Here is a 7,320-nt window from a genome sequence, read left to right on the forward strand (position 1 = left end):
TTAACTTAACCAACCAAAGCCATTTCTCAGCAGTACCTGGCAGTGTGGATCCCCAGCAGCACTTCATCCCTTCTGCAGGTCGGAACTATTTCTGGTATAATTAAATAATATTGGTCCATGATAGAAATATATTAGCTTTAGACAGTGTTAATACTGTACACAAGAGTATGAGGATTGATAGTCCTTGTAATCTCTTATCTAAACATAGAAGGGCTGCATATGCTGTTTATAAAGCGCTGAAATCAATCATTGCAATGACAGACAGGTAATTGGGAAGCAAGCTCCTACTTATGCAGACCATGAGGGGATAACAGCCTTCAGCATTTTTATTTTGTTTACAAATGTTATTATCTGTCTCATCTTTCAAACTTCACAATCTAAAGTGAACCACTTACAACCCGTCTGTGAGCACTGCATGGGTAGCGCGGCTCTCAGAAGGGCCACAACTTGGCACTGGCCCTGTGCTCAGAGCACAGGAGGGCACAGTGCGGTGCAGTTAGAAGGGTGCAGGAGTGCAGGAGCAGCACCGAGTTGGTTCCCCCCTTTTGGGGGAGGGTGGCTCAGGTAACCAATGAAAACCAGCTGTGTCTGCGTGGCTTTTGGAGTAGGATCAGATTTGAATTAACGCTGGTTAAGTCCTTTGAATCGTTAAGGCTTAAAACAGGTGTATGAGCGTGGAGCTCCATAATTTCTTTGATGAACGCCTTGCAGAGGGGGGTCACAGAGCATTTAAGCACCACACTGCTTACACGTTCAGCCAGTTGAGGATAGTCAGAAGGATTCAGTAATTAGAAGAGTTTGTTACTAAAGGATTCTCCATGTGTTAAACATGATCAGAATGTTCCTAACCACGAGATGAATTAAACCTACCTACACTGGTCTGTGAATTAGCAGTTTTCACTCTGATTTTCAGATAAGTTGTATTAGTTTTAGATGCTTCATTGTGCCAGGAAGACTAGTAAATGCATGATAATAAAAGTTGACTTGTGTCTCATTAAAACACTGAGAGGAGAATATACCACTTTCATACAGTAATTCATTGTAACCCACAGCTTCCATTCAGTTTGCTGGAATTTATTCTCTTTTAGAATGACACCAATAATGATCTTATTTTGTGTTTGTTACTTCATCAGATGAATGAAAGTTGTTTCCACTGCTCAGAAAAGCAGAGTTTCACTCTGTTAGAAATCCAGAGTTAGCAACAGTCCCACTTCTCTACATAAGGATGCGAGTCCTTTCGGCTCCTCACTATGGCAGATCCCATCTGTGCTTTCCTACTTGAAGAACAGCAGTTGTTTCCCTTGGGAAGGCTTTGGGATTTTGTCTGTGTGTGGTTTTTCGTGGCCTCCCCCCCGTCCCTCCTCACCCCCCCAGCTTGTGTGGCTTTGCAAGGAGTTTGTGTGGGCAGATCTGAGCATCCGTGCAGCTCCATGAGGTGTGAAACGCAAACTGTTGTTGGCCTCGTCCCATTTCATCTGCTCGCTGTGTTTTTGGGCAGAAAGGACTGGTTGTGTGTATTAATGCTGGGGGTTGTGACCACAGCTTTTTGCATGCAGGGCGAGCTGACAGCTAGCTGGGTAGCAGTGGAAAAGCAACAGAAGAAATGTGGGATGTTTCTTACATCCTGTGATAGTAAAGCATCTTCTTTTCACAGAGCGTGCACTGTGTCTTTGCTGCTGCACATTGCATTTATTCTCTGATGACTCATAGCAGGAGCAAATCCTTTACTTTCTTCCTCAACGTGGTAGTATTTTATAAGGTACAAACAAAAAAACTCACGTATGTTTGCAAATCATTTGAAGGGTGTTTGAATAAGTTACAAGTTTTTAAGCTGCTGCGCATTTGTTTCAGGGTTTCTGTGTGGATAAACCAAGGCTTTGGGAAAAGGCTGATCCCTCTGCTCCCAGGAGATGCTGTCCTCTTCCTTTCCTTTCCTTTCCTTTCCTTTCCTTTCCTTTCCTTTCCTTTCCTTTCCTTTCCTTTCCTTTCCTTTCCTTTCCTTTCCTTTCCTTTCCTTTCCTTTCCTTTCCTTTCCTTTCCTTTCCTTTCCTTTCCTTTCCTTTCCTTTCCTTTCCTTTCCCTTTCCCCTTTCCCCTTTCCCCTTTCCCCTTTCCCCTTTCCCCTTTCCCCTTTCCCCTTTCCCCTTTCCCCTTTCCCCTTTCCCCTTTCCCCTTTCCCCTTTCCCCTTTCCCCTTTCCCCTTTCCCCTTTCCCCTTTCCCCTTTCCCCTTTCCCCTTTCCCCTTTCCCCTTTCCCCTTTCCCCTTTCCCCTTTCCCCTTTCCCCTTTCCCCTTTCCCCTTTCCCCTTTCCCCTTTCCCCTTGTCTCCCTCTCCCTCTCCCTCTCCCTCTCCCTCTCCTCTCCTCTCCACGTTGTAATGACCGCCTGTAACCCTGGCAATAAACATGCTGAAGAAAAACTGTTTTTGTTGGGAATATTTACATGCTGTTTAGCACAACAGAGTCGCAGTGTTGATGCATGGCTCTGGATGCTGCTCAGTGAATGACCTTTCCCAGACATAGCTGTGAGCAGCACGATTCTTGATTAAACCACAGCATTCAGGTCTGTGACAACATTTTGACAGTACTTCAGTTCTAATCCAGCGTAACCTTTTTGCCACATTATGGGGCTGCCTTTCTCTTGCTGTGGTGCCAGTTCAGCCTTTTCTGTCCAGGGAAATGAGGACACTGAGGAGTAGTTTCACTAGAATGGCTACTTGGGATGTGAAAACCAGACAAAATGAACATCAAAACATCCCTTCCCTTTGAGTCCTGATTTAGGACAGCACTTGGCTGGGAGAGCTGGGAGGGGACTTCAGTGCCTGTGTGCGTTCAGGTTGGCAGCAGGACATCCCTCTGCTCAGTGAGGGCTGTGGCATTCCATGTTTGTCAAGGACCTAAGCACCTCCCTCAGGTAACCCATCTATATAGAGGCACTCTTGTGCTTTGGGAAGAGGATTTTACACTTCTTAAATTACTGATCATTTGATCACTGTGTCGGTTTAATCTCTCAGTTACTCCATTTGTTTGGTGATGAAAGCCTGTAAATGCATAGCCATCAGAAACGTTAATAGTTGTCACAGCTGAAAACATGCAATCTCAAGCCAAGTAGAGTCTTTCTTAAAAACATACTTTATACATACGATGCACTTGCATAAATTTTAGCTCTCGTGTACAAAATCACACCTGAGAACTGCTGCAATTAGATGCCAACATGACGAGAGAGCAACAGGACGCTCTTGGGAGTGAGTTATGGAGCAGTAATTCATGAGAAGGTGCTGCAAGAGAAAAGCAGAAGGCGGAGAGCTGTTAAATGCAGCAGGTGTGAATTACTGTGCTATAACTCACAGGCTTGGGTGTCTTATTGGAATTATAAAATAGCCCTATGCAAATATTTTTAAAGGATGCAAGGGCAAATAATCAGATGTAACTGGGGCTACACCTCACCAAAGGGTCCCAGAGTCTTAAGGGGCAGCAAGGTATTGCATCAGAAAAGCAAAGAAAAAAGTATGGGTTATTTTACACCTACTTTGAGTTACTGAATTTGACTGTATTTAAAATGTTTACTTCCAGTTCGTCTGCTTTTTCAGTTGCCCACTGCATTTGCCTGTTGTGAACTCTGCAGAACTCCCCTGTTATTTTCCTCCTGGAGTTTCTATTCTGTGCAAAGGCATCCAAAGTCCCTAGAAACATGGGATTTTGATTCTTCTTCTTCTAGTAGCTTTCTCACAGGGATTAATCCCTTCTATAAATGACTGGAGCAGATGTATAGTATTGCCATTTTTAGAGGTGCGCTCTGGTTTTGAGTACCTACTTCAAATGCTGTGAATTGTCACTCCTATCCAAAGCAGAGCTCGCAAAAAGGCTGCAGGTTTCTGTAGCCTCTGTCAATAACTTGCTCCTTTTCCCATTAAAATATTAAATCTGCCAGTTAATGATGAGTCGATGGTTATCATTACATATACTACCCAAAAATCAAAGCCATTCCCTCATCCAGCACTTCCTTATTGTTATTAAAGCACTCCTACTTGAAACTCTCTATTCAGGATTCCAGGTGATTGAAGAACACTGCAGAAATGAATTAAAAATACCATCCGTTTTTCCACTCATCAAAATTAAATCCATGCTTATGGGTGCAGATATACCCATGGCACTCACATTGCAACTCCAGTTTTCATTCCTTTCTCCTAAGCTCGTATTTTGTTCAAGCAGGATTTCCAGTCATGCAAAGCCTTTTAAAAATTCAAAATTCAAGGCAATTAAGAACAATGTGCTGGTTTCTTCATTTCCACGTGGACACTGCTGGTTGAAAATGCTCTCCTGAATATCTGTGCTTGTGTCACTGCTATAAATTATTGTGTCACTGGCATTGGCTTAACACATTGTGACTGATCTAATTGGACACGACGTGTTACAATAGCTGCACGCCAGCCCGGATGCTCCAATAGGCATTTTCAGGTGATGGCAGCCTTAGATGTTCCTTCCACTCATAGCAGCATATTAAAAGCCCATCTTTGTTCCACTTCAAAGCTGACTCCAGCTCCACAGCAACCACTGTGACACGGTGCTGGGTTCCGGAGCGCTGAGCCCGCAGGAGTGAGACCCAAGACTGCCTGCCCCATCTGTATCCAGGGCCTACGAACAGCATGGCCAGCAAGTTTGGGCTTATCCAGCTGGGCAGTTGTGTGGAGATCAAGCGCAGCAGTGGGAGCCCACATCAGGCCGTAGTGACAAAACTCCATGAAAGCACCTCCAGTATCACTGTGGAATGGCTTGAGAAGGGAATCAGAAAGGCCAAACAGGTGGATCTCCAGGTCATCTTTGACCTCAACCCTCAACTAGCCCCAAGGAGCAGATCGACAAGCAATGCCGAGACCTCGCTGCCAGCCAGAAGGAAGTGGAGCCCAGTGAGTGAAAGGCGGCCACAGCCCATCAATGTGGAGGAGTGTTGGGACAGCGGGAGCCCTGTGGTTGCCCAGCCTCAGTCCACAACCAGGTGGGCATCACCATGCATGTGGCAGATGGAAAGGCTGCAGAAACAGCAGGAATACCATCAGCTGGATGTGCAGGAGAAGCCAGTTCAGAAGGACAGCACGTCACTCCGTGCCAGGACTGACATAGTGGCCATGATCCAGGAGTGCCGCAACCTCCTGAATGGTAAAACGCCGTGGACCTCCATGCCATGTCAGCCGCGCCGCATCAGTGTGTGCATCCGCAAGCGGCCCCTGAACCAGCGGGAGGTCGAGCTCAATGACACTGATGTGGTGACAGTGTCCTGCCAGGGCATGGTGACTGTGCATGAAGCCAAACAGAAGTTGGATCTCACACAGTATCTGAACAACCAGGTCTTCCGCTTTGACCATGCCTTTGATGGCCATGCTGCCAATGAGTTGGTGTACAGGCACACTGCCCAGCCCCTTGTGGATATCATCTTCCAGGGGGGCATGGCCACCTGCTTTGCCTATGGCCAGACAGGCAGCGGCAAGACACACACCATGCGGGGAAGCATCACTAGCAAAGGAATCTATGTCCTGGTCGCTGAGGATGTCTTCCGCAGGCTGCAGTACCCTAATTACCAGAAACTGGAGCTTGGGGTCTACGGGGCCTTCTTTGAGATTTATAGAGGCAAAGTGTTTGACCTGCTGAACGGGAAGAAGCAGCTGAGGGTGCTAGAAGATGGTCAGAAGCAGACCCACGTGGTAGGGCTGTGTGAAGAAGAGGTCACCAGCGTGGAAGATGCCGTCAGGCTGATTGAAACAGGCAGCAACTGCCGCATGTCAGGCCAGACTTCAGCCAACACTCAGTCCTCCCGGAGCCATGCCATCTTCCAGATCATGCTCAAGAGGAGAGGACAGCTGTATGCCAAATTTTCCCTAATTGATCTGGCTGGGAATGAAAGAGGAGCTGATGTCACAACTGCAGACAAGCGAACGAGGCTGGAGGGGGCTGACATTAATAAAAGCCTCTTGGCACTCAAGGAATGTATCAGGGCATTGGGGCTTAACAAAGCCCACACCCCATTCAGGGCTAGCAAGCTCACCCAAGTCCTGAGGGACTCTCTTATAGGAGAAAACTCATACACCTGCATGATTGCCACTGTCTCTCCAGGAATAAGATCCTGTGAGCACACCCTTAACACCCTGCGGTATGCCAACCATGTGAAGGAGCTGGTTGTGGATTTAAATTCCCTCAAACAGCCTTTCCAGGTTGTGTCCAGCTTACCACAACAGCAGCAGTTTGGGGTGCAGGCAGACAGGGGAGCGTTACCCAAGGCACTTACTCTGAATGGCAAGGGGGACAACCTGAAAAAGAGAAAAGAGATAAATGAGGAAACAGTTACGGAGAAGCATCAGAAATCTCTGCGATGGTTGAAAGAACTCTTACAGGTTGCTGAAAGAACAGTCAGGAATGTGGATATTTATGCTGCACAGTTTGAGTCATTCCTGGATCAAGAAATTGGAATCCTGACTGAGATTCGAGAAAAGGTCAGATTATCCCAAAGGAGGATACAGGACAAGGAGGAACAGGACAGGAACCAGAGCTGCACTAAGAGGTCCCGTGCAATGTAAGCTGTGCCAGAACCCCAGCTTCTGAGGCTGGTGGGTGCAGAGAGCTGTTCGCTGCCACTGCTTCATCTGCCCATCAATTGTAGTGCTTATGAAACATTAAATGGCATCTGCCTGAACATTCTGGTTGAGTTTTTATTCCTTGAAAATAGTAGTTGAAACCTGTAGGAGAATAGCCCTGTTGTTTTTTGCCAGGTGTTTTTCATTGCAGCAAGTTAAACTCTGCAGTTGTGAGGATCTAACCTGTAGGAAAAGCTAAGAATTTACAGAGAATATATCTCACATCATGTGGGCAGGTTTCCCCTCTCGCGCCTGTAAAATTATATGCATATATACACACACACACACAGATATTCATCAGTACCTGCCTAGATGTGGCCCCTCAAGGGTTCTGTCAAAATCCAACAAGAGAAAAGTTGCATTCCCAGGTTAGGAGGAGAAGCTGTGCCTGCAGGGCTTGCAGAGGGAAGCAGCAGGATGGTGCCCGGTATCGGAGACCTGATGAGTGCATCCATCAGTGCTCCATCTGATGCAGTGCATATCAGTGCAAGTGCTGCTCATGGTGTGAGGCAGTGCTTCCTCCCAATGGCATGCCCTGCAAAACTCGCTCTTCTTAGGGGTTAAAGCATCAGGCTCATATCTATGCGTGTTATTGAAGAAAGAAATTAATTAGTGTAAGTTCTTGAAAAGGTAAATAAGTGGAAGAAATTAAATAGTATAAATTGTATCTAATTAGTTGGTGGTAATCTCCCTGTTT

General features: G+C 46.3%; 1 pseudogene; it reads left to right on the plus strand.

Moving 5' to 3' along the window:
* Window positions 1–4,643: 4,643 nt before the first annotated feature.
* Window positions 4,644–6,566, plus strand: LOC140264745 (kinesin-like protein KIF2A pseudogene; annotated as a pseudogene).
* The last annotated feature ends 754 nt before the right edge of the window (window positions 6,567–7,320 follow it).

This window comes from Excalfactoria chinensis (genome assembly GCF_039878825.1).
Source record: "Excalfactoria chinensis isolate bCotChi1 chromosome Z unlocalized genomic scaffold, bCotChi1.hap2 SUPER_Z_unloc_3, whole genome shotgun sequence".
In the NCBI taxonomy this organism is placed as follows: domain Eukaryota; kingdom Metazoa; phylum Chordata; class Aves; order Galliformes; family Phasianidae; genus Excalfactoria; species Excalfactoria chinensis.